The sequence below is a fragment of the Aphis gossypii genome, unplaced genomic scaffold (genome assembly GCF_020184175.1).
Source record: "Aphis gossypii isolate Hap1 unplaced genomic scaffold, ASM2018417v2 Contig00943, whole genome shotgun sequence".
In the NCBI taxonomy this organism is placed as follows: domain Eukaryota; kingdom Metazoa; phylum Arthropoda; class Insecta; order Hemiptera; family Aphididae; genus Aphis; species Aphis gossypii.
The window spans coordinates 28,749-34,920 of NW_026083375.1; the positions used below are offsets into that span (position 1 = coordinate 28,749).

Genomic DNA, 6,172 nt, shown 5'->3' on the forward strand with positions numbered 1-6,172 from the left:
GTACATTAGATAATCACCATTTGTTGCCACCGAGTGGCCACAACTGGGAATATTACAAAATGTATGTACCTGATTGGCAACTGTACTGTAAACCGTCTTAATGTTGATAATTTATTTAATGTAAGGTGTAACATAAAATATTAGTACTTATTTACTATGTTGAAACACTTTTCTTACAATTAGTTAACAATAAATAACGAAAATTAATATTAATATTTTGTGGTTTTCTTATCAAAAATCTTTAAAATGATAAGATTTTATAAAATCTGTAACTGAAAAAAATATTGTCGAATAGTTAATAAGATGTTATCATTTATTCATGGAAAAATAAAATTACATTGTACAAAAGCATACAATGTGAGCTACTCTGGTCCAAAGATATTTAATATATGCTTAATAAATCAACAAAATAATGCAATTGGCCATAACTGGTACAGTGGCCAGAACTGGTACACTGACATATAAGTTAAAATATAATTTAAACTTTGCATTTTATTACTAATATATTAATATGAATTTAATTTAGTTAATACTTTATTATAATTCTAATCTTCTGGCAAAAGAATGCAAATGTTTAAACTCATCAATTACATCTTCATAATTTATCTGTGATGCTAGTTCTTGTTCTAGAAATATTAACATCATTGCATCCAATCTTTCTGGCAACATGTGGCTTCTTAATTTTGTTTTTATCAAACTTAGTTTAGAAAAAGCTCTTTCACAAGAGCAACTTGTGACAGGAATGGTAGTAAAAAGTTTCAACGCTTTATTTACATTAACAGAATTTTTACTAGTTAATAATTTTTCTAACTACTGATGAATTGTTTTGTTTGATGGTTTTACTACAAAATCGAGCAAAGAACGTAGAAGTTTTAATTCACCATCTAATTTGTCATTATTAAGTACAAACTTCCGTGAAAGTAATTCTATGTCAAATTCTTCAGTTATTAGTTCTATTAAACGACCAATTGCACTAATTAAATTTTATGTGTTCTGATTAAATCGATTTTCAAGACAGATATACAAATCATCTAACAAATCTTCTAAATAAATAAAATACGTAGCCTGAATTATCAAAATTTCTAAACAGATTTCTGTTTATAAAAAGTTTATAAACTCCTAACTAAAAAGTAAAATCAAAAAACAAGCTGGCTCCGCAGACTCGCAGGTGATGCCATGGCATACTCGGCATCCCCCCTGCACACGCCTATGCTTGCATATACATATATATATAAATTTAATGTATAATATATATAAGTGTAATCTATACATAAAATAAAAATCTTATATCATAATTAAAATATGTTACTTTTTCTTCACATCTGCAATACATTTTGGACAAAACTATTTTCCTTTGGGCTTGGTATTTAATTTGACACATGGAAAGTGATACCATTCAATAGGACAGTGGTTCTCAAACTAGTGGTACGTGAAAGACGCATGGTGGTACGCGTAAGGTCAAATAGTGGTAGAATGGAAAATTAAAAATAAATTTTAGATTCTGATCTCATTGAAAATGTGATTTATAATTAATTTTTTATTTCAAAAAACTAATGAATAAAAACAATTATATTGTAGTATTTTACTGCCTTATTATTTAAAATAAATGTAGTTAACTAAAAAGTAAAGTATTTAATTGTACAATTTGGATCGCTCTATTTTAAATCATTAGTAGTACATGGCTGATTAATAATACACCTAAGTGGTACCCCAAAAAAATAGTTTGAGAATCGCTGCAATAGGACACTAAAATAATAAAATCATAAAATTGATATATATATATTTGTATACTTAATGGTAATAATATTAAATAAATGGTCAAATAATTAAAAATAATGAATGTATAAATAATTATTAAATTAAAATTAAAATGCTTACATCTGGGTTATCACAGCCGATTATTTGACCATAGGAAACTTCTTTGCATAAATAGAAGGTTGGCTCGTTCGGATCAACAGGCATGTCAAAAACTTTCAACGATTGTATAAGTCCAGCACCAACATTGGTAACGGAATCAGTCTCTGCTACGACACTATTGGTTGGGTTTATCGGATTAGAGACAACACTGAATGAAGGTATTTTGATTTTGACTTAAGGCCAACCACCACTAAATTTACCTGATGTTTTTGCTTTTCCTGAACAATTTTGATAATTATTATACAATTAAATCAACATAGACAAGACTAAAGTTAAGCTGTTCACAAACTTCTCTGAGTTTGTTTCTTTGTAGATGTTTTGTGAGTAGTTTTGTGAATAGCTGTTTCTTCTTCACTTGTAGTATAATTTCCACCTGAAAGTGACATGCATAAAGAAATTGTCAAACACATCAGTATCATAATAAAATATATTTCAGAACACCTATGTTTCTATAAACTTTCATCTACATTTCTTGAAGTCCTGAAAGCTCTCTTTTGAATATTGGCTTCAAAACGAGCCAACTCTAAATCTAATTTTCGTATATGTTTATCCACCTGAAAAATATATCTAATAAAGTAGATCAATTTAAAGGTTAGGTACGAGAACAACTCAAAAACAATATACCAATTCCTAAGTTTGAATAGACAATTGAACCTTGTCATCGGCGTAATATTTTGCTTTATCAAACCGACGTTGTTTGTCGGTCATTTTTTCTTTCTTTTTATCTCCAGAGTAGTTATTGATATTTGACAAAAAATCGTCTGCCATTCCATCAATGTTGCACATCTGTTCTTGAGCTCTAGAGTCGAGGTCTCGTATCAAAGTTAAGTTTCTTTCTAACTCAAAAGAAACGTTCTGTAAATCTAAAATATCATTCTGTTGGTATTCCGTCGAAATTAAAAACCGATAGAGAGCTTACTTTCCAGATATTGATCCATGTATGGTGCTGATGCCATTATTGTTAATTTATGGTTTAGTCGATAATCATTATGGTAGAAAAAATGAATAAAACCCATTTGTAAACAACAACAACGATCCGAAATTTGTTGTGTTTAAACAACTGTTAAAATACAAAATGTGCCTAAAAATTTTTTTCTGTCAATAGAATGGGATAACACGACAAATGCGGAACGAATAATGATATATGTAATATGACAATACGTATACAAACGTTTACGCGCACGGCTCGTATAAACAAATATTCAATAGACGTACACTAAGTTTGCAGTATAAATACGTCAGACTTGGTGACTGGCAACTCTGCGGAAAACGATTTTAATTTTCCTATTGGACCGCTGCAGTGAAAGGGCCGAACCGCAGCAGCTGTATCGATTCGTTGTGCCGAGTTGGGTACAGTTATCCCAAACGTGATAAGGATTATGTTTTGTTACCAACCTCGAATATTAAAAAAAATTCCAGATGGGAATTTAAGTGGGCTCATGGTGTAGGAAACAGTCCGTCTTGTAAAATATTTTAATATTTATATAAGTTAATAATTATAAATTATAGTATAAATAATATTTACAATAACAACAGAATACCTATTACATTATTACTGATTATCAGGGTAGGTATTCAGTACTCGGAAGACCAAAATAACCCAAATATATTATAAACTTTTAACACAATCTGCAGTACCTATACACAATTGACGTTTGAGTGTTTGACATTCCCTATATTAATCATTCAGTCGCAAAAAATGTGACTTAGTAATTAGTATGATGACTACATAAGTAACTATATATTATGGAAATTATGATGCACGGACGATGCAGACCACGTAATGTATAATATGTTATAATGTTATGTTAATAATATTACAATAAATGAAGTATTAGATAGTATTTTCATACTGTTTATACTGATTAAGTGGATATTATACACTTGTTTCATGCATACTTCTTTTAGTAAAGAAATTATTAATTATATATTCTATTAATGCTTGATAAGTGTATCAAGCATAGTTAAATAGTACTTAAGAAAGTATTGCTTTCTTAAGTACTATTTAACTAGGTTGGGTCAGTTTAATTAACTGTAACATAACTATGTTAATCACAGTTCAATGTGACAGGTTATGTTAATTCAATTAAATTGCCTTCAGTTAAAAGTTAATTTTTTTCTACCTAAATTGAAAAAATAAGAAATCAGTATTGGCTCCATATTTTACGGAAATAAATTAATTTAATTAATTTAAAATTAACTTTTTGAAAAGTTAATGGGCATTAACTATTTTATCTGTTAGATTTTTAATTTGAACCAAGTGAATTTCGCAATCCAGGTCTTATAAATGGTACTTTTTAAAACTATTCAAGTAAGTACGATTACTTATTTTGAAAAGTTTTTAATATACGAGTTAAAAACATTAAAAAGTACAAATACTGAAAATTTTTGTGCATAGGGATTTTTTTTTCAAGGTTGGTACAGTTTAATGTTACTGTTCTTATCATGATTGGGATAACTGTACTCCACCGGTCGTGCTAACGTTGGACGCGAGTCCGAGTTGATTTTGGAGGAAGAAAAAAATATATAAGTTAGGTAAAAACATTTCTTAAATGTTATAATGACAAATTTTTCATTTAAAATATTATGTTAAAAAAACATATTTTAAACATTATTTATATATTTTTTTCCGATATAATTTGCTTATAAAACATTATAAAAATATTTTTCCAATATCAATTAAATATATTTTCAACGCCAATTTGATATGTATATATATATATATATATATATAATATTTGAATTTAGTTAGAAATACCATTTAAATATTTTTTAATATATAGGTATAATTGTATATGTGGTTAAGTAAATAACAATAAGTAATATATATATATGAAATTTTTTAAACAACAATTTCTTTATTGCTCAATTTATAAATTAATAATTATTAAAATAAATATCAAATACAAATAAAGTACAGTACCTACTTGTATATAATAATAAAATAAAATATTCTTTATCTTAGGTACTTCCTTTTTTTAATTTCAATAATATACATATTTTAAGAAATAGGTTGTTTCAATCTAATACAATATTTCATCATCATTGGGCTTTGATGATAATCTGCAGTTTCTTTTCTTTTGTTTTTCTTTGCTATACATTTTATGCAGAGCAACGAAGGACATTTTAAACTTTAAAATATTTTATAATTGATGTAGCCTTGTTGGTTAATGGTTATACATTGTTTAACTGTATTGTTAGTAATGCCGAACACAGGGCTCGGTTGGTCATACCAGATCATATTTTAAGTATGGTTAGTGGTGTTGTGATGGTTAAATTATTTAAGTTATTAATTATTTATTTATTATTTTATTATTATTATAAAATAATATATTAATTATTTCACTTTTTAGGAGCAATTAAATCAAAATTAAATCTGTGTAATTATAATCTATTTTGAGAATGTTATAAAATAAATAATAATTATTTATAACAATTATTGTGTTAAACAACAACTTACCTAGTGTTAGGAAAAAAACATATTTGTTTATATTATCAAATATTATTGTTTATTTAATTTTTATTATATTTTAGATTTTCTAATATTTATTGACTAGGTGTAGTAAACCCAATACACGCGTATATTGTATTATATTATTATTTAGTGTAAAAAAACGTTAATTTAATATTTTAATCTACTTTTTACTTTCGCATTTTAATCAATAGGCCAAAGGCCAGAAAAACATGTTATTACTTATTTCCACCAAATATGAGTTTTTACTGTGCTCGGCGTAAAAAACTTATTATATTTCCATACTTTCGAAGATTAATAATATAATGAGATCACGCCACTCTGAATCAAGCCTGATTATATTAATGATACTAGTCCTCTGTACGATATTGAGAACTCATATAAATACGAGTAGAGCACCTAGTATTATTCGGAAGGTAATCTCAGTTTTATAAGGTACACAGGGCCGTGTATGTAATGCATGGGGGAACAAACATAAATATGACGCCCCTAATTCAGTATACGTCTTTTTTTACAAATAAATAAGCAAAAAAAATTTTTATCTCTACGCTCAAATAATTTTACACAAACACTTGACTTACAAAAAAAATATATATCCTTACTCTTAGTCATCTACTCTTGCATATACTCATACTCTTTACTCTCTCATTGGTAAAAATTGTCTTTTACATAAATATAATTTATATAATTTAATAAATTATTATTTATTACATACACTACATGTCTACATATCACACTCATGTCACATGGAATATTCTATTTCTATACCTAGCTATAAATTTA

The 6,172-nt window shown here is 27.0% G+C and overlaps 1 pseudogene; it reads right to left on the reverse strand.

Annotated features, from left to right (window-relative positions):
* Nucleotides 1-537: 537 nt before the first annotated feature.
* LOC114130441 (inhibitor of growth protein 4-like) lies at nucleotides 538-2,992 on the reverse strand (annotated as a pseudogene).
* Between the last annotated feature and the right edge of the window lie 3,180 nt (nucleotides 2,993-6,172).